We start from the raw sequence: 25428 nt of genomic DNA, 5'->3' as shown, positions 1-25428 counted from the left end.
ATTTACAGGCCTGCAATGATTTTGAATATCAACTGACCATTAGCGCTGGGATTAAAGCTGCTGTTGTGTGAAACGGCCACCAGGTGGCAGCAGTTCACCCTTACCAAATCTGGTTACTAGGGCAAGAGAGCCTCAGTGGAAGTGGTGTTCTAGATTGGAATTTAGAATGGAATGTGCCAGGAGAAATCCCCTCAAGTTTGTCTTACTATTTCTTGTTCGTGTTTTTAATTTAATTTTTTTTATTTTGTATTACAGCAAGTTTGATTACAATGTTTGGCTTGTTGTAGGTGTGGAAGATGTGGTTCTTTTACACATATACAGATGACTGTTCTTCCTGGGATCCTTTTCCCATGTACATTATGACAGAATGTTGAGTAGTCCTCTCTTGGTATTCTGTAGGTCTTTGGTGATTATATATGTCACCTGTGTTTGTATATGTGTGTTAACCCCGATATCGTAATGAAACCAATCCTCACACGTTTCCATTGGTGAACCATAAGTTTGTTTAATGAATCTGTGATTGCCCTTCTCCGTGGAAATATCTGCCCTGGTATCCATTTTTAGGTAACACCTATAAGTGATATGATATGATATGTGTCTTTCACTTTCTGACTTACTACAAGTCACGTGATTACTTCTAGACTCATCTACGGTGCTGCAAATAGCATTGTGTCCTTTTTTCCGTTGGCTTCTATTCTGCCTTAGCGAGGTCCATTTTCAACAATGTGATTCCCTGAGGGTTGTGGATTAGCTGACCTGGGCAGCCTTACACTGCCGGCCCGCCCTCCCCAGGTCTGCCTCCTTGAGGTCAATATAAACAGCGCTCCAGGCAGCAATAGCCCCTGAAGCTGTGCCTGACTCCATATTCTCTGCCCCGTCAGCAGTCTCGGGGCTGTGCTGGTGGGAGGGAGAGACGGGTCACAGCTTTGTGGGTGGCCCGGTGTGAGTGGGGTTCTGCTGGCCTTTTTGCAGGAGTAGCCAGGCTGCCACCTGTAAAGAAGAGGATGTGTCACCCATACCTTCCGCTGGAATTTCTCTCCGGACAGAGGTGAGGAAGGAAAAAAGCAGTGTGGGCCAGGACAGGAGGGGTATCTCAGGCAGGGCAATGGAAAGCTTCCGGAAGAGCGCCCGGGGCCAGGACCACCCTGGCTGGCCTGCAGGCACCAAGTTGGCCTGCGTGCTGTCGCTGGTGTGGCTCGACGGCCCTTCCTCTAGGCTTTCAAGCCCTTGTACATATTCAGGTGTTTTACCTGGGAAGGGTGGGAACAGTTCAGCAGCAGCTGGCCTGGGGCTCAGCTCACGTTTACGCACAGATGCCTCGGCACAGTCCCCCAGCTTTGCAATGAGGACACTCCTTGCGTGGGGGGTGGGGTGCTGGCTGTATGGGAGATGGTTCCCCACCTCTGACCAATTTCAGAATTGTTTACCACAGGAGCAAGTGTCCAGATAGGGTTTTCCTCTGTATAAATTGTGGGTTCAGGTTTTTTTTTTCTTTTATGTTTCAAGTTAGATTTTATTCCTCTTTTATGTATTTATAGATATAAGCATGGAAATAATTCATTCCTATAAATACATCTGTGTGATGGGATGAACTTTTTTCTCTTTTATTTTTAAATTTTATTTTTTAGAATTTTGAAATTAATTAATTTATTTTTTTATACAGCAGGTTATTATTAGTTATGTATTTTATGCCTATAAATGTATACAGGTCAATCCCAATCTCCCAACTCATCCCACCACCACCACCCCATGGCTTCCCACACTTGGTGTCCATACGTTTGTTCTCTACCTCTGTGTCTCTATTTCTTCGCTGCAAACCAGTTCATCTGTACCATTTTTTAGGTTCCACATATATGCCTTAATATACAGTATTTGGTTTCCTCTTTCTGACTTCATTCTGTATGACAGTCCCTTGATCCATCGATGTCTCTACAAATGACCCAGTTTCATTCCTTTTTATGGCCGAGTAATATTTCATTTTATATATGTACCACAACTTTATCCATTCATCTGTCTGTGGGCATTTATGTTGTTTCCATTACCTGGCTATTGTAAATAGTGCTGCAATGAACATTGTGGTGAATGTGCCTTTTTGATTTACGGTTTTCTCTGGGTATATGCCCAGAAGTGGGATTGCTGGATCAGATGGTAATTCTATTTCTAGTTTTTTTAAGGAAACTCCATAATGTTCTCCATAGTGACTGTATCAATTTACATTCCCACCAATAGTGGAAGAGGGCTCCTTTTGTCCACACCCTCCCCAGAATTGGTTGTTTGTAGATTTTCTGATGATGCCGATTCTAACAGGTGTGAGGTGATAACTCATTGTAGTTTTGATTTGCATTTCTCTAATAATTATTGCTGTTGAGCAGCTTTTCATGTGCGTCTTGGCCATCTCTGTGTCTTCTTTGAAGAAACGTCTCTTTAGATCTTCTGCCCATTTTTGTATTGGCTTGTTTGTTTTTTTAATATTAAGCTGCATGAGCTGTTTATATATATTGGAGATTAAACCTCTGTCCATTGATTCATTTGCAACGATTTTTGCCCATTCTGAGGGATGCCTTTTTCCATTCCCGTTTTTTTTAACAAAAAAGGAAAGAAAGGAAAAGAAGCAGAACACTAATGTGCGTAAAATATGCCTTTTGAAACGGTCCTTTTGAAATATGGACGTCCTTTGAATTTTTTGGTCGATATGTGACCCCAGGAATTGTTTTCAGGGCAGGTGTCATTTACAGGCCTGCAATGATTTTGAATATCAACTGACCATTAGCGCTGGGATTAAAGCTGCTGTTGTGTGAAACGGCCACAAGGTGGCAGCAGTTCTCCCTTGCCAAATCTGGTTACTAGGGCAAGTGAGCCTCAGTGGAAGTGGAGTTCTAGATTGGAATTTAGAATGGAATGTGCCAGGAGAAAGCCCCTCAAGTTTGTCTCACTACTTCTTGTTCGTGTTTTTAATTTAATTTTTTATTTTTTATTACAGCAATTTTGATTACAGTGTTTGGCTTGTTGTAGGTGTGGAAGATGTGGTTCTTTTACACATATACAGATTTCTGTTCTTCCTGGGATCCTTTTCCCATGTACGTTATGACAGAATGTTGAGTAGTCCTCTCTTGGTATTCTGTAGGTCTTTGGTGATTATATATGTCACCTGTGTTTGTATATGTCTGTTAACCCCGATATCGTAATGAAACCAATCCTCACACCTTTCCATTGGTGAACCATAAGTTTGTTTAATGAATCTGTGATTGCCCTTCTCCGTGGAAATATCTGCCCTGTTATCCATTTTTAGGTAACACCTATAAGTGATATGATATGATATGTGTCTTTCACTTTCTGACTTAGTACATGTCACGTGATTACTTCTAGACTCATCTACGGTGCTGCAAATGGCATTGTGTCCTTTTTTTCCTTTGCTTCTCTTCTGCCTTGGTGAGGTCCATTTTCAACAATGTGATTCCCTAAGGGTTGTGGATTAGCTGACCTGGGCAGCCTTACCCTGCCGGCCCGCCCTCCTCAGATGTGCCTGTTTGAGGTCAATATAAACAGCGCTACAGGCAGCAATAGCCCCTGAAGCTGTGCCCGACTCCATATTCTCTGCCCCGTCAGCAGTCTTGGGTCTGTGCTGGTGGGAGGGAGTGAGGGGCCACAGCTTTGTGGGTGGCCCGGTGTGAGTGGGGCTCTGCTGGCCTTTCTGCAGGAGTTGCCAGGCAGCCGCCTGTAAAGAAGAGGATGTGTCACCCATACCTTCCGCTGGAATATCTCTCTGGACAGAGGTGAGGAAGGAAAAAAGCAGTGGGGGCCGGGACAGGAGGGGTATCTCAAGCAGGGCAATGGAAAGCTTCCGGAAGAGCTCCTGTGGCCAGGACCACCCTGGCTGGCCTGCAGGCACCAAGTTGGCCTGCGTGCTGTCGCTGGTGTGGCTCCACGGCCCTTCCTCTAGGCTTTCAAGCCCTTGTACATATTCAGGTGTTTTACCTGGAAAGGGTGGGAACAGTTCAGCAGCAGCTGGCCTGGGGCTCAGCTCACGTTTACTCACAGATGCCTCGGCACGGTCCCCCAGCTTTGCAATGAGGACGCTCCTTGCGTGGGGGGTGGGTTGCTGGCGGTATGGGAGATGGTTCCCCACCTCTGACCAATTTCAGAATTGTTTACCACTGGAGCAATTGTGCCCTGATAGTTTTTTCCTCTGTATACCACGTGGGTTCAGGTTTTTTTTTTCTTTTATCGTTCAAGTTAGATTTTATTTATCTTTTATGTATTTATAGATATAAGCATTGAAATAATTCATTCCTGTAAATACATCTGTGTGACAGAAGAACTTTTTTCTGTTTTATTGTTAAATTCTATTTTTTTTAAATTTTGAAAGATAATTTTATTTATGTTTTTATACAGCAGGTTTTTATTAATTATGTATTTTATGCATATACATGTATACAGGTCAATCCCAATCTCCCAACTCATCCCACCACCACCACCCCATGGCTTCCCACACTTGGTGTCCATACGTTTGTTCTCTACCTCTGTGTCTCTATTTCTTCCCTGCAAACCAGTTCATCTGTACCATTTTTTTAGGTTGCACATATATGCATTAATATACAATATTTGTTTTCCGCTTTCTGACTTACTTCATTCTGTATGACAGTCTCTCGATCCATCGATGTCTCTACAAATGACCCAGTTTCATTCCTTTTTATGGCCGAGTAATATTCCATTTTATATATGTACCACATCTTTATCCATTCATCTGTCTGTGGGCATTTAGGTTGCTTCCATTACCTGGCTATTGTAAATAGTGCTGCAATGAACATTGTGGTGAATGTGCCTTTTAGATTTACAGTTTTCTCTGGGTATATGCCCAGAAGTGGGATTGCTGGATCAGATGGTAATTCTATTTCTAGTTTTCTTAAGGAAACTCCATACTGTTCTCCATAGTGACTGTATCAATTTACATTCCCACCAATAGTGGAAGAGGGCTCCTTTTGTCCACACCCTCCCCAGAATTGGTTGTTTGTAGATTTTCTGATGATGCCGATTCTAACAGGTGTGAGGTGATACCTCATTGTAGTTTTGATTTGCATTTCTCTAATAATTAGTGCTGTTGAGCAGCTTTTCATGTGCGTCTTGGCCATCTCTGTGTCTCCTTTGAAGAAACGTCTCTTTAGATCTTCTGCCCATTTTTGTATTCGATTGTTTGTTTTTTTAATATTAAGCTGCATGAGCTGTTTATATATATTGGAGATTAAACCTCTGTATATTGATTCGTTTGCAGTGATTTTCGCCCAATCTGAGGGATGCCTTTTTCCATTCCCTTTTTTTTTAACAAAAAAGGAAAGAAAGGAAAAGAAGCAGAACACTAATGTGCGTAAAATATGCCTTTTGAAATGGTCGTTTTGAAATATGGACGTCCTTTGAATTTTTTGGTCGATATGTGACCCCAGGATTTGTTTTCAGGCCAGGTGTCATTTACAGGCCTGCAATGATTTTGAATATCAACTGACCATTAGTGCTGGGATTAAAGCTGCTGTTGTGTGAAACGGCCACAAGGTGGCAGCAGTTCTCCCTTACCAAATCTGGTTACTAGGGCAAGAGAGCCTCAGTGGAAGTGGTGTTCTAGATTGGAATTTAGAATGGAATGTGCCAGGAGAAAGCCCCTCAATTTTGTCTCACTACTTTTTGTTCGTGTTTTTAATTTATTTTTTTTATTTTTTATTACAGCAAGTTTGATTACAATGTTTGGCTTGTTGTAGGTGTGGAAGATGTGGTTCTTTTACACATATACAGATGTCTGTTCTTCCTGGGATCCTTTTCCCATGTACGTTATGACAGAATGTTGAGTAGTCCTCTCTTGGTATTCTGTAGGTCTTTGGTGATTATATATGTCACCTGTGTTTGTATATGTGTGTTAACCCCGATATCGTAATGAAACCAATCCTCACACCTTTCCATTGGTGAACGATAAGTTTGTTTAATGAATCTGTGATTGCCCTTCTCCGTGGAAATATCTGCCCTGTTATCCATTTTTAGGTAACACCTATAAGTGATATGATATGATATGTGTCTTTCACTTTCTGACTTACTACAATTCACGTGATTACTTCTAGACTCATCTACGGTGCTGCAAATGGTACCGTGTCCTTTTTTCCCTTGGCTTCTCTTCTGCTTTAGCGAGGTCCATTTTCACCAATGTGATTCCCTGAGGGTTGTGGATTAGCTGACCTGGGCAGCCTTACCCTGCCGGCCCGCCCTCCCCTGGTGTGCCTCGTCAGCCTATATGCTGACACACCGGTCAGTGCCAGCGTATGGGCCAGGAGTAGGCTATGGCTTGGGGGTAAGCTGTAGGGCTGGTGGTGGGTTTCTGTTCAGGACTAGGGTTAGGGTTAGGGAATGGCAAGGCTTAGGGCACAGGTGAGGGTACGGAAACGTGTGAGGGTCCGGCTACGTGCTGACGCACGGGTCAGTGCCAGCGTATGGGCCAGGAGTAGGCTACGGCGTAGGGTAAGGTGTAGGGCTGGTGGTGGTTTTCCGTGACGGGCTAGGGTTAGGGTTAGGGAACGGCAAGTCTTAGGGCACAGGTGATGGTACGGAAATGTGGGAGGGTCAGGCTACGTGCGGACGCACTGCTCAGTGCCAGCGTATGGGTCAGGAGTAGGCTACAGCGTAGGGTAGAGTTTAGGGCTTGTGGTGGGTTTCCGTACGGGGCTAGGGTTAGGATTAGGGAACGGCAAGGCTTAGGGCACAGGTGAGGGGAGAGTAACATGGGAGGGTCAGGCTATGTGCTGAAGCACAGGTCAGTGCCCGCGTACGGGCCAGGAGTAGGCTATGGCGTAGGGTAAGGTGTAGGGCTGGTGTTGGGTTTCCGTTCCGGGCTAGGTTTAGTGTTAGGGAACGGCAAGGCTTAGGGCACAGGTGAGGGTACAGAAACGTGTGAGGGTCAGGGTACGTGTTGACGCATGGGTCAGTGCCAGCGTACGGGCCAGGAGTAGGCTACGGCATAGGGTAAGGTGTAGGGCTGGTGGTGGGTTTCCGTTCAGGATTAGGGTTAGGGTGAGGGTACCCCAAGGCTTAGGGCACAGGTGAGTGTACGGAAACGTGGGATGGTCAGGCAACGTGCTGACGCACGGGTCAGTGCCAGCGTACGGGCCAGGAGTAGGCTACTGCTTGGGGGTAAGTTGTAGCGCTGGTGGTGGCTTTCCGTTCAGGGCTAGGGTTAGTGTTATGGAACGGCAAGGCTTAGGGCAGAGGTGAGGGTACGGAAACGTGGGAGGGTCAGGCTATGTGCTGACGCACGGGTCATTGCCAGCGTACCTGCCAGGATTAGGCTACGGCGTAGGGTAAGGTGTAGGGCTGTTTCCCTTTCGGGCTACAGTTAGGGTTAGGGAATGGCAAAGCGTAGGGCACAGGTGAGGTTACGGAAACGTGGGAGGGTCAGGCTACATGCTGATGCACGTGTCAGTGCCAGCGTACCGGCCAGGAGTAGGCTACGGCTTAGTGGTTAGGTGTAGGGTTGTTGGTGTGTTTCCGTTCCAGGCTAGGGTTAGTGTTAGGGAACAGCAATGCTTAGGGCACAGGTGAGGGTACGGAAACGTGGGAGGGTCAGGCTATGTGCTGACGCACGGGTCAATGCCAGCGTACGGGCCAGGAGTAGGCTATGGGTTGGGGGTTAGGTGTAGGGCTGGTGGTGTGTTTCCGTTCTGTACTTGGTTTAGGGTTAGGGAACGGCAAGGCTTAGGGCACAGGTGAGGGTACGGAAACGTGTGAGGTTCAGGCTACGTGCTGACGCACAGGTCAGTGCCAGCGTATGGACCAGGAGTAGGCTACGGCTTGGGGGTAAGGTGTAGGGCTGGTGGTGGGTTTCCGTTCCGGGCTAGGGTTAGGGTTAGGGAACGGCAAGGCTTAGGGCACAGGTGAGGGTACGGAAACTTGGGAGGGTCAGGCTACGTGCTGATGAAAGGGTCAATGCCTGCGTACGGGCCAGGAATAGGCTACGGCATGGGGAAAGGTGTAGGGCTGGTGGTGGGTTTCCGTTCCGGGCTAGGGTTAGGGTTAGGGAATGGCAAGGCTTAGGGCACAGGTGAGGGTACGGAAACGTGGGCGGTTCAGGCTACGTGCTGACACACGGGTCAGTGCCAACGTACGGGCCAGGTGTAGGATACGGCATAGGGTAATGTGTAGGGCTGGAGGTGGGTTTCCGTTCTGTGCTAGGGTTAGGGTTAGGGAACGGCAAGGCATAGGGCACAGGTGAGGGTACGGAAACGTGGGAGGGTCAGGCTACGTGCTGACGAATGGGTCAGTGCCAGCGTACGGGCCAGGAGTAGGCTACGGCGTAGGGAATGGTCTAGGGCTGGTGGTGGGTTTCCGTTCCGGGCTAGGGTTAGGGTTAGGGAAAGGCAAGGCTTAGGGCACAGGTGAGGGTACGGAAAGGTGGGAGGGTCAGGCTACGTGCTGATGCACGGGTCAGTGCCAGTGTATGGACCAGGAGTAGGCTACGGCTTTGGGGTAAGGTGTAGGGCTGGTGGTGGTTTCCGTTTTGGGCTAGGGTTAGGGTTAGGCAACGGCAAGGCTTAGGGCACAGGTGAGGGTACGGAAACGTGGGAGGGTCAAGCTACATGCTGACGCATGGGTCAGTGCCAGCGTACGGGCCAGGACTAGGCTATGGCTTGGGCGTTAGTTGTAGGGCTGGTGGTGGGTTTCCGTTCCGGGCTAGGGTTAGGGTTAGGGAACGGCAAGGTTTAGGGCCCAGGTGAGGGTATGGAAACTTTGGGGTGTCTGTCTACATGCTGACGCACGGGTCAGTGCCAGCGTACGGGCGAGGAGTAGGCTACGGTGTAGGGAAAGGTTTAGGGCTGGTGGTGGGTTTCCGTTCCGGTCTAGGGTTAGGGTTAGGGAACGGCAAACGTAGGGCACAGGTGAGGGTACGGAAACGTGGGAGGGTCAGGCTACGTGCTAACGCACGTGTCATTGTCACCATATGGGCCAGGATTAATCTACGGCGTAGGGTAAAGTGTAGGACGGGTGTTGGTTTTCCGTTCCGGGCTAGGGTTAGGGTTACGGAACGGCAAGGCTTAGGGCACAGGTGAGGGTACGGAAACGTGTGAGCATCAGGCTACGTGCTGACGCCTGGGTCAGTGCCAGTGTACGGGCCAGGCGTAGGCTGCGGCTTGTGGGTAAGGTTTAGAGCTGGTGGTGGGTTTCCGTTCGGGGCTAGGGTTAGGGTTAGGGAAAGGCAAGGCTTACGGCACATGTGAGGGTACGGAAACGTGGGAGGGTCAGGCTACGTGCTGACGCACGGGTCAGTGCCCGCGTACGGGCCAGGTGTAGGCTACGACATATGGTGAGGTGTAGGGCTGGTGGTGGTTTTCCGTTCCGGCTAGGGTTAGGTTTAGGGAACGGCAAGGCTTAGGGGACAGGTGAGGGTACGGAAACGTGGGAGGGTCAGGCTACGTGCTGACGCACGGGTCAGTGTCAGCATACGGGCCAGGAGTAGGCTACGGGATTGTGGGTAAGGTGTAGAGCTGGTGGTGGGTTTCCGTTCTGGGCTAGGGTTAGTGTTAGGAACGCCCAGGCTTAGGGCACAGTTGAGGGTCCTGAAACGTGGGAGGGTCAGGCTACTTGCTTTCGCACGTGTCAGTGCCAGAGTACGGGTCAGGAGTAGGCTACGGCTTGGGGTTAAGGTGTACGGCTCGTGGTGGGTTTCCATTCTGGGCTAGGGTTAGTGTTAGGAATGGCCAGGCTTAGGGCACAGTTGAGGGTCCTGAAACGTTGGAGGTTCAGGCTACTTGCTGACGCACGTGTCAGTGCCAGAGTACGGGCCAGGAGTAGGCTACGGCTTGGGGTTAAGGTGTGGGGCTGGTGGTGGGTTTCCATTCAGGGCTAGGGTTAGGGTTACGGAACGGCAAGGCTTAGTGCTCAGGTGAGGGTACGGAAACGTGGGAGGGTCAGGCTACGTGCTGACGCACGGGTCAGTGCCAGCATACAGGCCAGGAGTAGGCTACGCCGGAGGGTAATGTCTAGGGCTGGTGGTGGGTTTCCTTTCCGGGCTAGGGTTAGGGTTAGGGAACGTCAAGGCTTAGGGCACAGGTGAAGGTACGGAAACGTGGGAGGGTCAGGCTACTTACTGATGCATGGGTCAGTGCCAGCGTATGGGCCAGGAGTAGGCTACGGCGTAGGGTAAGGTGTAGGGCTGGTGGTGGGTTTTCATTGTGGACCATGGTTAGGGTTAGGGAACGGCAAGGCTTAGGGCACAGGTGAGGGTACGGAAACGTGGGAGGGTCAGGCTACGTGCTGACACACTGGTCAGTGCCATCGTATGGTCAAGGAGTAGGCTACGGCGTAGGGTAAGGTGTAGGGCTGGTGGTGGGTTTCCGTTCTGGGCTAGGGTTAGTGTTAGGGAATGGCAAGGCTTAGGGCACAGTTGAGGGTACGAAAAAGTGGGAGGGTCTGGCTACGTGCTGACGCACAGGTCAGTGCCAGCGTACGGGCCAGGAGTAGGCTACGGCGTAAGGTAAGGTGTAGGGCTGGTGGTGGTTTTCCGTTCTGGGCTAGGGTTAGGGTTAGGGAACTGCAAGGCTTATGGCACAGGTGAGGGTAACGAAACGTGGGAGGGTCAGGCTACGTGCTGACGCACGTGTCATTGCCAGCGTATGGGCCAGGAGTAGGCTACGGCTTTTGGGTAAGTTTTGGGGCTGGTGGTGGGTTTCTGTTCTGGGCTAGGGTTAGGGTTAGGAAACGGCAAGGCTTAGGGCACAGGTGAGGGTACGGAAACGTGGGAGGGTCAGGCTACGTGCTGACACACGGGTCAGTGCCAGTGTACAGGCCAGGAGTAGGCTACGGCTTAGGGTAAGCTGTAGTTTTCGTGGTGGGTTTCCGTTCCGGACTAGGGTTAGGGGTAGGAAAAGGCAAGGCTTAGGGCACAGGTGAGGTTACAGAAACGTGGGAGGGTCAGGCTATGTGGTGACGCACGTGTCAGTGCCAGCATACGGGCCAGGAATAGGCTACAGCTTGGGGGTAACCTGTAGGGCTGGTGGTGGGTTTCCGTTCCGGGCTAGGGTTAGGGTTAGGGAACGGCAAGGCTTAGGGCACAGGTGAGGGTACGGAAACGTGGGAGGGTCAGGCTACATGCTGACGCACGGGTCAGTGCCAGCGTACGGGCCAGGAGTAGGCTACGGCGTAGGATATGGTGTAGGGCTGGTTTTGGGTGTCCGTTTCGGGCTAGGCTTAGGGTTAGGGAATGGCAAGGCTTAGGGCACAGGTGAGGGTACGGAAACGAGGGAGGTTCAGGCTACGTGCTGACGCACGGGTCTGTACCAGCGTACGGGTCAGTAGTAGGCTACGGCTTGTGGCTAAGCTATAGGGCTGGTGGTGGCTTTCCGTTCCAGGGTAGGGTTAGGGTTAGAGAACGGCAAGACTTAGGGCACAAGTGAGGGTACGGAAACGTGGGCGGGTCAGGCTACGTGCTGACGCATGCGTCAGTGCCTGCGTACGGGCCAGGTGTAGGCTACAGCATAGGGTAAGTTGTAAGGCTGGTGGTGGGTTTCCGTTCCGGGCTAGGGTAAGGTTTAGGGAACGGCAAGGCGTAGGGCACAGGTGAGTGTACGGAAACGTGGGAGGGTCACTCTACGTGCTGACGCACGTGTCAGTGCCAGCATATAGTCCAGGAGTAGGCTACGGCTTGGGGGTAAGGTGTAGGGCAGGTGGTGTGTTTCCGTTCCGGGCTAGGTTTAGGGTTACGGATCGGCAAGGCTTAGGGCACGGGTGAGTGTACGGAAACGTGGGAGGGTCAGTCTACTTGCTGATGCTCAGGTTAGTGCCACCGAACGGGCAAGGAGTAGGCTACAGCTTGGGGGTAAGGTGCAGGGCTGGTGGTGGGTTTCCGTTGCGGGCTAGGGTTAGGGTTACGGAACAGCAAGGCTTAGGGCACAGGTGAGGGTACGGAAACGTGGGAGGGTCAGGCTACATGCTGACGCAAGGGTCAGTGCCACCGTACAGGCCAAGAGTAGGCTACGGCGTAGGGTAACGTGTAGGGCTGGTGGTGGGTTTCTGTTCCAGGCTAGGGTTAGGGTTAGGGAACGGCAAGGCTTAGGGCACAGGTTAGGGTACAGAAACGTGGGAGAGTCAGGCTACGTGCTGACGCACGTGTCAGTGCCAGCGTACCGGCAGGGAGTAGGCTATGGCTTGGGTTTAAGCTGTAGGGCTGGTGCTGTGTTTCCTTTTCGGAATAGGTTTAGGGTTAGGGAACGGCAAGGCTTAGGGCACAGGTGAGGGTACAGAAACGTGTGAGGGTCAGGCTACGTGCTGACGCGCGGGTTAGTGCCAGCGTACGGGCCAGGAGTAGGCTACGGCGTAGGGAAAGATTTAGGGCTGGTGTTGGGTTTCCGTTCCGGGCTAGGGTTAGGGTTAGGGAATGGCAAGGCTTAGGGCACATGTGAGGGTCCGCAAACGTGGGAGGGTCAGGCTACGTGCTGACGCACAGGTCAGTGCCAGCGTAAGGTCCAGGAGTAGCCTACGGCTTGGGGGTAAGTTGTAGGGCTGGTGGTGGGTTTCCGTCCCTGGCTAGGATTAGGGTTAGGGAACGGCAAGGCTTAGGGCACAGGTGAGGGTACAGAAACGTGGGAGGGTCAGGCTACATGCTGACGCATGTGTCAGTGCCAGCGTACGGGCCAGGAATAGGCTACGGCATATGGTATGGTGTAGGGCTGGTGGTGGGATTCCGTTCCGGCTTGGGTTAGGGTTAGGGAACGGCAAGGCTTAGGGTACAGGTGAGGGTACGGAAACGTGGGATGGTCAGGCTACATGCTGATGCACGTGTCAGTGCCAGCGTACCGGCCAGGATTAGGCTATGGCGTAGGGTAAGGTGTAGGGCTGTTTCCTTTTCGGGCTACAGTTAGGGTTAGGGAATGGCAAAGCGTAGGGCACAGGTGAGGTTACGGAAACGTGGGAGGGTCAGGCTACATGCTGATGCACATGTCAGTGCCAGCGTACCGGCCAGGAGTAGGCTACGGCTTGGTGGTTAGGTGTAGGGTTGGTGGTGTGTTTCCGTTCCAGGCTAGGGTTAGTGTTAGGGAACAGCAAGGCTTAGGGCACAGTTGAGGGTACGGAAATGTGGGAGGGTCAGGCTAGGTGTTGACGCACGGGTCAGTGCCAGCGTACGGGCCAGGAGTAGGCTATGGCTTGGGGGTTAGGTGTAGGGCTGGTGGTGTGTTTCCGTTCCGTACTAGGGTTAGGGTTAGGGAACGGCAAGGCTTAGGGCACAGGTGAGGTTACGGTAATGTGGGAGGGTCAGTCTACTTGCTGATGCTCAGGTTAGTGCCACCGAACGGGCCAGGAGTAGGCTACAGCTTGGGGGTAAGTTGCAGGGCTGGTGGTGGGTTTCCGTTGCGGGCTAGGGTTAGGGTTACGGAACAGCAAGGCTTAGGGCACAGGTGAGGGTACGGAAACGTGGGAGGGTCAGGCTACATGCTGACGCAAGGGTCAGTGCCACCGTACAGGCCAAGAGTAGGCTACGGCGTAGGGTAACGTGTAGGGCTGGTGGTGGTTTTCTGTTCCGAGCTAGGGTTAGGGTTAGGGAACGGCAAGGCTTAGGGCACAGGTTAGGGTACAGAAACGTGGGAGAGTCAGGCTACGTGCTGACGCACGTGTCAGTGCCAGCGTACCGGCAGGGAGTAGGCTATGGCTTGGGTTTAAGCTGTAGGGCTGGTGCTGTGTTTCCTTTTCGGAATAGGTTTAGGGTTAGGGAACGGCAAGGCTTAGGGCACAGGTGAGGGTACAGAAACGTGTGAGGGTCAGGCTACGTGCTGACGCGCGGGTTAGTGCCAGCGTACGGGCCAGGAGTAGGCTACGGCGTAGGGAAAGATTTAGGGCTGGTGTTGGGTTTCCGTTCCGGGCTAGGGTTAGGGTTAGGGAATGGCAAGGCTTAGGGCACATGTGAGGGTCCGCAAACGTGGGAGGGTCAGGCTACGTGCTGACGCACAGGTCAGTGCCAGCGTAAGGTCCAGGAGTAGCCTACGGCTTGGGGGTAAGTTTTAGGGCTGGTGGTGGGTTTCCGTTCCTGGCTAGGATTAGGGTTAGGGAACGGCAAGGCTTAGGGCACAGGTGAGGGTACAGAAACGTGGGAGGGTCAGGCTACATGCTGACGCATGTGTCAGTGCCAGCGTACGGGCCAGGAATAGGCTACGGCATATGGTAAGGTGTAGGGCTGGTGGTGGGATTCCGTTCCGGCTTGGGTTAGGGTTAGGGAACGGCAAGGCTTAGGGTACAGGTGAGGGTACGGAAACGTGGGATGGTCAGGCTACATGCTGATGCACGTGTCAGTGCCAGCGTACCGGCCAGGAGTAGGCTATGGCGTAGGGTAAGGTGTAGGGCTGTTTCCCTTTCAGGCTACAGTTAGGGTTAGGGAATGGCAAAGCGTAGGGCACAGGTGAGGTTACGGAAACGTGGGAGGGTCAGGCTACATGCTGATGCACATGTCAGTGCCAGCGTACCGGCCAGGAGTAGGCTACGGCTTGGTGGTTAGGTGTAGGGTTGGTGGTGTGTTTCCGTTCCAGGCTAGGGTTAGTGTTAGGGAACAGCAAGGCTTAGGGCACAGTTGAGGGTACGGAAATGTGGGAGGGTCAGGCTAGGTGCTGACGCACGGGTCAGTGCCAGCGTACGGGCCAGGAGTAGGCTATGGCTTGGGGGTTAGGTGTAGGGCTGGTGGTGTGTTTCCGTTCCGTACTAGGGTTAGGGTTAGGGAATGGCAAGGCTTAGGGCACAGGTGAGGTTACGGTAATGTGGGAAGTTCAGGCTACGTGCTGACGCACATGTCAGTGCCACCGTATGGACCAGGAGTAGGCTACGGCTTTGGGGTAAGTTGTAGGGCTGCTGGTGGGTTTCCGTTCTGGGCTAGGGTTAGGGTTAGGGAACGGCAAGGCTTAGGGCACAGGTGAGGGTACGGAAACGTGGGTGGGTCAGGCTACGTGCTGACGCACGTGTCAGTGCCAGCGTACGGGCCAGGAATAGGCTACGGCATACGTTAAGGTGTAGGGCTGGTGGTGGGATTCTGTTCCGGGCTTCGGTTAGAATTAGGGAAGGCCAAGGCTTAGGGCTTAGCTGAGGCTACGGAAAAGTGGGAGGGTCAGGCTACGTGCTGACGCACGGGTCAGTGCCTGTGTACAGGCCAGGAGTAGGCTATGGCATGGGGGTAAGTTTTAGGGCTGGTGGTGTGTTTCCATTCCGGGCTAGGGTTAGGGTTAGGGAACGGCAAGGCTTAGGGCACAGGTGAGATAACAGAAACGTTGTAGGGTCAGGCTACGTGCTGACGCACGTGTCAGTGCCAGTGTATGGGCCAGGAGTAGGCTACGGCGTAGGATAAGGTTTAGGGCTGGTGGTGGGTTTCCCTGCCGGGCTAGGGTTAGGGTTAGGGAACGGCAAGGTTTAGGGCCCAGGTGAGGGTATGGAAACGTGGGTGGGTCAGTCTACATGCTGACGCACGGGTCACTGCCAGCGTACGGGCCTGGAATAGGCTACGGCGTAGGGAAAGGTTTAGGGCTGGTGGTGGGTTTCCGTTCCCGGCTAGGGTTAGGGTTAGGGAACGGCAAAGCTTAGGGCACAGGTGAGGGTACGGAAACGTGGGAGGGTCAGGCTACGTGCTGACGCACGTGTCAGTGTCAGCGTACAGGCCAGGAGTAGGCTACGCCATAGGGTAAGGTCTAGGGCTGGTAGTGTGTTTCCGTTCCTGGCTAGGGTTAGGGTTAGCGAACGTCAAGGCTTAGGGCACAGGTGAGGGTACAGAAACGTGGGAGGGTCAGGCTATGTGCTTACGCACGTGTCAGTGCCAGAGTATGGGCCAGTAGTAGGCTACGGCTTTGGGTTAAGTTGTAGGGCTGGTGGTGGGTTTCCATTCTGGGCTAGGGTTAGGGTTACGGAACGGCATGGCTTAGTGCTCAGGTGAGGGTACGGAAACGTGGGAGGGTCAGGCTACGTGCTGACGCACGGGTCAGTGCCAGCATACAGGCCAGGAGTAGGCTACGCCGGAGGGTAATGTCTAGGGCTGGTGGTGGGTTTCTGTTCCGGGCTAGGGTTAGGGTTAGGGAACGTCAAGGCTTAGGGCACAGGTGAAGGTACGGAAACGTGGGAGGGTCAGGCTACGTACTGATGCATGTGTCAGTGCCAGCGTATGGGCCAGGAGTAGGCTACGGCGTAGGGTAAGGTGTAGGGCTGGTGGTGGGTTTTCATTGTGGACCACGGTTAGGGTTAGGGAACGGCAAGGCTTAGGGCACAGGTGAGGGTACGGAAACGTGGGAGGGTCAGGCTACGTACTGACACACTGGTCAGTGCCATCGCATGGTCAAGGAGTAGGCTACGGCGTAGGGTAAGGTGTAGGACTGGTGGGGGGTTTCCGTTCTGGGCTAGGGTTAGTGTTAGGGAATGGCAAGGCTTAGGGCACAGTTGAGGGTACGAAAAAGTAGGAGGGTGTGGCTACGTGCTGACGCACGGGTCATTGCCAGCGTATGGGCCAGGAGTAGGCTACGGATTTTGGGTAAGTTTTGGGGCTGGTGGTGGGTTTCTGTTCTGGGCTAGGGTTAGGGTTAGGAAACGGCAAGGCTTAGGGCACAGGTGAGGGTACGGAAACGTGGGAGGGTCAGGCTACGTGCTGACATACGGGTCAGTGCCAGTGTACAGGCCAGGAGTAGGCTACGGCTTAGGGTAAGCTGTAGGGTTCGTGGTGGGTTTCCGTTCTGGACTAGGGTTAGTGTTAGGGAAAGGCAAGGCTTAGGGCACAGGTGAGGTTACAGAAACGTGGGAGGGTCAGGCTATGTGGTGACGCACGTGTCAGTGCCAGCATACGGGCCAGGAGTAGGCTACGGCTTGGGGGTAAACTGTAGGGCTGGTGGTGGGTTTCCGTTCCGGGCTAGGGTTAGGGTTAGGGAACGGCAAGGCTTAGGGCACAGGTGAGGGTACGGAAACGTGGGAGGTTCAGGCTACATGCTGACGCACGGGTCAGTGCCAGCGTACGGGCCAGGAGTAGGCTACGGCGTAGGGTATGGTGTAGGGCTGGTGGTGGGTTTCCGTTTCGGGCTAGGGTTAGGGTTAGGGAACGGCAAGGCTTAGGGCACAGGTGAGGGTACGGAAACGAGGGAGGGTCAGGCTACGTGCTGACACACGGGTCTGTGCCAGCGTACGGGTCAGGAGTAGGCTACGGCTTGTGGCTAAGCTATAGGGCTGGTGGTGGCTTTCCGTTCCACGGTAGGGTTAGGGTTAGAGAACGGCAAGACTTAGGGCACAGGTGAGGGTACGGAAACGTGGGAGGGTCAGGCTACGTGCTGACGCATGGGTCAGTGCCCGCGTATGGGCCAGGTGTAGGCTACAGCATAGGGTAAGTTGTAGGGCTGGTGGTGGGTTTCCGTTCTGTGCTAGGGTAAGGGTTAGGGAACGGCAAGGCGTAGGGCACAGGTGAGTGTACGGAAACGTGGGAGGGTCACGCTACGTGCTGACGCATGTGTCAGTGCCAGCATATGGTCCAGGAGTAGGCTACGGCTTGGGGGTAAGGTGTAGGGCAGGTGGTGTGTTTCCGTTCCGGGCTAGGATTAGGGTTACGGAACGGCAAGGCTTAGGGCACGGGTGAGGGTACGGAAACGTGGGAGGTTCAGTCTACTTGCTGATGCTCAGGTTAGTGCCATCGAACGGGCCAGGAGTAGGCTACGGCTTGGGGGTAAGGTGCAGGGCTGGTGGTGGGTTTCCGTTGCGGGCTAGGTTTAGGGTTACGGAACGGCAAGGCTTAGGGCACAGGTGAGGTTAGGTAAACGTGGGAGGGTCAGGCTACATGCTGACGCAAGTGTCAGTGCCACCGTACAGGCCAAGAGTAGGCTACGGCGTAGGGTAACGTGTAGGGCTGGTGGTGGGTTTCCGTTCCGGGCTAGGGTTAGGGTTAGGGAACGGCAAGGCTTAGGGCACAGGTTAGGGTACAGAAACGTGGGAGAGTCAGGCTACGTGCTGACGCACGTGTCAGTGCCAGCGTACCGGCCAGGAGTAGGCTATGGCTTGGGGTTAAGCTGTAGGGCTGGTGGTGTGTTTCCTTTTCGGAATAGGTTTAGGGTTAGGGAACGGCAAGGCTTAGGGCACAGGTGAGGGTACGGAAACGTGGGAGTGTCAGGCTACGTGATGATGCACGGGTCAGTGCCAGTGTACAGGCCAGGAGTAGGCTACGGCGTAGGGTAATGTCAAGGGATGGTGGTGGGTTTCCGTTCAGGGCTAGGGTTAGGGTTAGGGAACTTCAAGGCTTAGGGCACAGGTGAGGTTACGGAAACGTTGGAGGGTCAGGCTACGTGCTGACGCACGGGTCAGTGCCAGCGTACGGGCAAGGAGTAGGCTACGGGGTAGGGTAAGGTCTAGGGCTGGTGATGGGTTTCCGTTCCGGGCTAGGGTTAGTGTTAGGGAACGGCAAGGCTTAGGGCACAGGTGAGGGTACAAAAAAGTTGGAGGTTCAGGCTACGTGCTAATGCACGTGTCAATGCCAGCATATGGGCCAGGAGTAGGCTACGTCGTAGAGAAAGGTGTATGGCTGGTGGTTCGTTTCCGTTCGGGGCTAGGGTTAGGGATAGGGAACGGCAAGGCTTAGGGCACAGGTGAGGGTACGGAAACGTTGGAGGGTCAGGCTACGTGCTGACGCATGGGTCAGTGCCAGCGTACAGGCCAGGAGTAGGCTATGGCTTGGGTGTTAGGTATAGGGCTGGTGGTGTGTTTCCGTTCCGTACTAGGGTTAGGGTTAGGGAATGGCAAGGCTTAGGGCACAGGTGAGGGTACGGAAATATGGGAAGTTCAGTCTACGTGCTGACACACGGGTCAGTGCCAGCGTACGGGCCAGGAGTAGGCTACAGCGTGGGGTAAGGTGTAGGGTTGGTGATGGGTTTCCATTATGGGCTATAGTTAGGGTTAGTGAAAGGCAAGGCTTAGGGCACAGGTGAGGATACGGAAACGTGGGAGGGTCAGGCTACGTGCTGACGAACGTGTCAGTGCCAGAATACGGGCCAGGAGTAGGCTACGGCTTGGGGGTAAGGTGTAGGGCTGGTGGTGGGTTTCCGTTGGGGGCTAGGGTTAGGGTTAGGGAACGGCAAGGCTTAGGGCACAGGTGAGGGTACGGAAACGTGGGAGGGTCAGACAACGTGCTGACGCACGGGTCAGTGCCAGCGTACGGGCCAGGAGTAGGCTACGGCGTAGGGTAAAGTGTAGGGCTGGTGGTGGGTTTCCATTCCGGGCTAGGGTTAGGGTTAGGGAAGGGCAAGGATTAGGGCGCAGGTGAGGGTACGGAAACGTGGGAGGGTCAGGCTACGTGCTGACGCACGGGTCAGTGCCAGCGTACGGGCCAGGAGTAGGCTACGGCGTAGGGTATGGTGTAGGGCTGGTGGTGGGTTTCCGTTCCGGTCTAGGGTTAGGGTTAGAAAACGGCACGGCTTAGGGCACAGGTGAGTGTACGGAAACGTCGGAGGGTCAGGCTACGTGCTGACGCACGGGTCAGTGCCAGCGTATGGAACAGGAGTAGGCTATGGCTTGTGGCTAAGTTTTAGGGCTGGTGGTGGCTTTCCGTTCCGGGCTAGGTTTAGGGTTAGAGAACGGCAAGGCTTAGGGCACAGGTGAGGGTACGGAAAAGTGGGAGGTTCAGGCTACGTGCTGACGCATGTGTCAGTGCCCGCGTACGGGCCAGGTGTAGGCTACAGCATAGGGTATGGTGTAGGGCTGGTGGTGGGTTTCCGTTCCCGGCTAGGGTTAGGGTTAGGGAACGGCAAGGCTTAGGGCACAGGTGAGGGTACGGAAACGTGGGAGGAACACGCTACGTGCTGACGCACCGGTCAGTGCCAGCATATGGTCCAAGAGTAGGCTACGGCTTGGGGGTAATGTGTAGGGCTGGTGGTGCGTTTCCGTTCCGGGCTAGGGTTAGGGTTACGGAACGGCAAGGCTTAGGGCACGGGTGAGGGTACGGCAACGTGGGAGGGTCAGGCTACTTGCTGATGCTCGGGTTAATGCCACTGAACCGGCCAGGAGTAGGCTACGTCTTGGGGGTAAGGTGTAGTGCTGGTGGTGGTTTTCCGTTCCGGGCTAGGGTTAGGGTTAAGGAAAGGCAAGGCTTAGGGCACAGGTGAGGGTACGGAAACGTGGGAGGGTCAGGCTACATTCTGACGCAAGAGTCAGTGCCACCGTACAGGCCAGGAGTAGGCTACGGCGTATGTTAAGGTGTAGGGCTGGTGGTGGGTTTCCGTTCCGGGCTACGGTTAGGGTTAGGGAATGGCAAAGCTTAGGGTACATGTGACGGTACGGAAACGTGGGAGGGTCAGCTACGTGCTGACGCACGGGTCACTGCCAGCATACGGGCCAGGAGTAGTCTACGGCTTGGGGGTACTGTGTAGAGCTGGTGGTGGGTTTCCGTTCCGGGCTAGGGTTAGGGTTAGGGAACGGCCAGGCTTAGGGCACAGTTGAGGGTACGGAAACGTAGGAGGTTGAGGCTACTTGCTGACGCACGTGTCAGTGCCAGAGTACGGGCCAGGTTTAGGCTACGGCTTGGGGTTAAAGTGTAGGGCTGGTGGTGGGTTTCCGTTCCGGGCTAGGGTTAGTGTTAGGGAACAGCAAGGATTAGGGCACAGGTGAGGATACGGAAACTTGGGAGGGTCAGGCTACGTGCTGACGCACGTGTCAGTGCCAGCGTACGGGCCAGGAGTAGGCTATGGCTTGGGGGTTAGGTGTAGGGCTTGTGGTGTGTTTCCATTCCGTACTAGGGTTAGGGTTAGGGAACGGCAAGGCTTAGGGCACAGGTGACGCTACGGTAATGTGGGAAGGTCAGGCTACGTGCTGACGCACAAATCAGTGCCCGCGTAGGGACCAGGAGTATGCTACGGCTTGGGGGTATGGTGTAGGGCTTGTGGTGGGTTTCCGTTCCAGGCTAGGGATAGGGTTAGGGAACGGCAAGGCTTAGGGCACAGGTGAGGTTACGGCAAAGTGGCAGGATCAGGATACGTGCTGATGAAAGTTTCAGTGCCTGCGTACGGGCCAGGAATAGGCTACGGCATAGGGAAAGGTGTAGGGCTGGTGGTGGGTTTCCGTTCCGGGCTAGGTTTAGGGTTAGGGAACGGCAAGGCTTAGGGCACAGGTGAGGGTACGGAAACGTGGGAGTGTCAGGCTACGTGCTGATGCACGGGTCAGTGCCAGCGTACCTGCCAGGAGTAGGCTTCGGCTTGGGGGTTAGGTGTAGGGCTGGTGGTGTGTTTTAGTTCCGGGCTAGGTTTAGGGTTAGGGATCGGCAAGGCTTAGGGCACAGGTGAGGGTACGGAACCGTGGGAGGGTCTGGCTACATGCTGATGCACGGGTCAGTGCCAGCGTATGGGCCAAGAGTAGGCTATGGCTTGGGGGTAAGCTGTAGGGGTGGTGGTGGTTTTCCGTTCCGGACTAGGGTTAGGGTTAGGGAATGGCAAGGCTTAGGGCACAGGTGTGGGTACGGTAACGTGGGAGGGTCAGGCTACGTGCTGACGCACGTGTCAGTGCCAGTGTATGGGCCAGGAGTAGGCTACGGCGTAGGGTAAGGTTTAGGGCTGGTGGTGGGTTTCCGTTCCTGGCTAGGGTTAGGGTGAGGGAACGGCAAGGCTTATGGCACAGGTGAGGGTACGGAAACGTGGGAGGGTCAGGCTATGTGCTGACGCACGGGTCAGTGCCAGCGTACAGGCCAGGAGTAGGCTACAGCGTAGGGTAATGTCTAGGGCTGGTTGTGGGCTTCCGTTCCGGGCTAGGGTTAGAGTTAGGGAATGTCAAGGCTTAGGGCACAGGTGAGGGTACTGAAACGTGGGAGGGTCAGGCTACGTACTGATGCATGTGTATGTGCCAGCGTACGGGCCAGGAGTAGGCTACAGCGTAGGGTAAGGTGTAGGGCTGCTGGTGGGTTTTCATTGCGGGCTACGGTTAGGGTTAGGGAACGGCAAGGCTTAGGGCACAGGTAAGGGTACGGAAACGTGGGAGCGTCAGGCTATGTGCTGACGCACTGGTCAGTGCCAGCGTATGGGCAAGGAGTATGCTACGGCGTAGGGTAAGGTGTAGGGCTGGTGGTGGGTTTCCGTTCCGGGCTAGGGTTAGTGTTAGGGAACGGCAAGGCTTAGGGCACAGTTGAGGGTACAGAAAAGTTGGAGGTTAAGGCTACGTGCTGATGCACGGGTCAGTGTCAGCGTACGGGCCAGGAATAGGCTACGTCGTAGAGAAAGGTGTAGGGCTGGTGGTGGGTTTCCGTTCCGGTCTAGGGTTAGGGTTAGTGAACGGCAAGGCTTAGGGCACAGGTGAGGGTACGGACAAGTGGGAGGGTCTGGCTACGTGCTGACGCACGGGTCAGTGCCAGCGTACGGGCCATGAGTAGGCTACGGCGTAGGGTAAGGTGTAGGGCTGGTGGTGGGTTTCCGTTCCGGGCTCGGGTTAGGGTTAGGGAACGGCAAGGCTTAGGGCACAGGTGAGGGTACGGAAACGTGGGAGGGTCAGGCTACGTGCTGACGCACGGGTCAGTGCCAGCGTATGGGCCAGGAGTACGCTACGGCGTAGGGTAAAGTGTAGGGCTGGTGGTGGTTTTCCGTTCCGGGCTAGGGTTAGGGTTAGGGAACGGCAAGGCTTAGGGCACAGGTGAGGGTACAGAAACTTGGGAGGGTCAGGCAACGTGCTGACGCACAGGTCAGTGCCAGCGTACGGGCCAGGAGTAGGCTACGGCGTAGGGTAAAGTGTAGGGCTGGTGGTGGGTTTCCGTTCCGGGCTAGGGTTAGGGTTAGGGAATGGCAAGGCTTAGGGCACAGGTGAGGGTACAGAAACGTGGGAGGGTCAGGCTATGTGCTGACGCACGGGTCAGTGCCAGCGTACTGGCCAGGAGTAGGCTACGGCTTGGGGGTTAGGTGTAGGGCTGGTGGTGGGTTTCCGTTCTGGGCTAGGGTTAGGGTTAGGGAACAGCAAGGCTTAGGGCACAGGTGAGGGTACGGAAACGTGGGAGGGTCAGGCTTCGTGCTGACGCACGGGTCAGTGCCAGCGTACCGGCCAGGAGTAGGCTACGGCGTAGGGTAAGGTGTAGGGCAGGTGGTGTGTTTCCGTTCCGGGCTACGGTTAGGGTTAAGGTTCAGCAAGTCTTAGGGCACAGGTGAGGGTACGGAAACGTGGGAGGGTCAGGCTACGTGTTGACGCACGGGTCAGTGCCAGCGTACGGGCCAGGAGTAGGCTACGGCGTAGGGTATGGTGTAGGGCTGGTGGTGGGTTTCCGTTCCGGTCTAGGGTTAGGGTTAGAAAACGGCACGGCTTAGGGCACAGGTGAGTGTACGGAAACGTCGGAGGGTCAGGCTACGTGCTGACGCACGGGTCAGTGCCAGCGTATGGAACAGGAGTAGGCTATGGCTTGTGGCTAAGTTTTAGGGCTGGTGGTGGCTTTCCGTTCCGGGCTAGGTTTAGGGTTAGAGAACGGCAAGGCTTAGGGCACAGGTGAGGGTACGGAAAAGTGGGAGGTTCAGGCTACGTGCTGACGCATGTGTCAGTGCCCGCGTACGGGCCAGGTGTAGGCTACAGCATAGGGTATGGTGTAGGGCTGGTGGTGGGTTTCCGTTCCCGGCTAGGGTTAGGGTTAGGGAACGGCAAGGCTTAGGGCACAGGTGAGGGTACGGAAACGTGGGAGGAACACGCTACGTGCTGACGCACCGGTCAGTGCCAGCATATGGTCCAAGAGTAGGCTACGGCTTGGGGGTAATGTGTAGGGCTGGTGGTGCGTTTCCGTTCCGGGCTAGGGTTAGGGTTACGGAACGGCAAGGCTTAGGGCACGGGTGAGGGTACGGCAACGTGGGAGGGTCAGGCTACTTGCTGATGCTCGGGTTAATGCCACTGAACCGGCCAGGAGTAGGCTACGTCTTGGGGGTAAGGTGTAGTGCTGGTGGTGGTTTTCCGTTCCGGGCTAGGGTTAGGGTTAAGGAAAGGCAAGGCTTAGGGCACAGGTGAGGGTACGGAAACGTGGGAGGGTCAGGCTACATTCTGACGCAAGAGTCAGTGCCACCGTACAGGCCAGGAGTAGGCTACGGCGTATGTTAAGGTGTAGGGCTGGTGGTGGGTTTCCGTTCCGGGCTACGGTTAGGGTTAGGGAATGGCAAAGCTTAGGGTACATGTGACGGTACGGAAACGTGGGAGGGTCAGCTACGTGCTGACGCACGGGTCACTGCCAGCATACGGGCCAGGAGTAGTCTACGGCTTGGGGGTACTGTGTAGAGCTGGTGGTGGGTTTCCGTTCCGGGCTAGGGTTAGGGTTAGGGAACGGCCAGGCTTAGGGCACAGTTGAGGGTACGGAAACGTAGGAGGTTGAGGCTACTTGCTGACGCACGTGTCAGTGCCAGAGTACGGGCCAGGTTTAGGCTACGGCTTGGGGTTAAAGTGTAGGGCTGGTGGTGGGTTTCCGTTCCGGGCTAGGGTTAGTGTTAGGGAACAGCAAGGATTAGGGCACAGGTGAGGATACGGAAACTTGGGAGGGTCAGGCTACGTGCTGACGCACGTGTCAGTGCCAGCGTACGGGCCAGGAGTAGGCTATGGCTTGGGGGTTAGGTGTAGGGCTTGTGGTGTGTTTCCATTCCGTACTAGGGTTAGGGTTAGGGAACGGCAAGGCTTAGGGCACAGGTGACGCTACGGTAATGTGGGAAGGTCAGGCTACGTGCTGACGCACAAATCAGTGCCCGCGTAGGGACCAGGAGTAGGCTACGGCTTGGGGGTATGGTGTAGGGCTTGTGGTGGGTTTCCGTTCCAGGCTAGGGATAGGGTTAGGGAACGGCAAGGCTTAGGGCACAGGTGAGGTTACGGCAAAGTGGCAGGATCAGGATACGTGCTGATGAAAGTTTCAGTGCCTGCGTACGGGCCAGGAATAGGCTACGGCATAGGGAAAGGTGTAGGGCTGGTGGTGGGTTTCCGTTCCGGGCTAGGTTTAGGGTTAGGGAACGGCAAGGCTTAGGGCACAGGTGAGGGTACGGAAACGTGGGAGTGTCAGGCTACGTGCTGATGCACGGGTCAGTGCCAGCGTACCTGCCAGGAGTAGGCTTCGGCTTGGGGGTTAGGTGTAGGGCTGGTGGTGTGTTTTAGTTCCGGGCTAGGTTTAGGGTTAGGGATCGGCAAGGCTTAGGGCACAGGTGAGGGTACGGAACCGTGGGAGGGTCTGGCTACATGCTGATGCACGGGTCAGTGCCAGCGTATGGGCCAAGAGTAGGCTATGGCTTGGGGGTAAGCTGTAGGGGTGGTGGTGGTTTTCCGTTCCGGACTAGGGTTAGGGTTAGGGAATGGCAAGGCTTAGGGCACAGGTGTGGGTACGGTAACGTGGGAGGGTCAGGCTACGTGCTGACGCACGTGTCAGTGCCAGTGTATGGGCCAGGAGTAGGCTACGGCGTAGGGTAAGGTTTAGGGCTGGTGGTGGGTTTCCGTTCCTGGCTA

The sequence above is a fragment of the Mesoplodon mirus genome, assembly GCF_964341445.2.
Source record: "Mesoplodon mirus genome assembly, contig: SUPER_7_unloc_1, whole genome shotgun sequence".
NCBI lineage: Eukaryota > Metazoa > Chordata > Mammalia > Artiodactyla > Ziphiidae > Mesoplodon > Mesoplodon mirus.
This window is presented reverse-complemented; position numbering follows the sequence as displayed.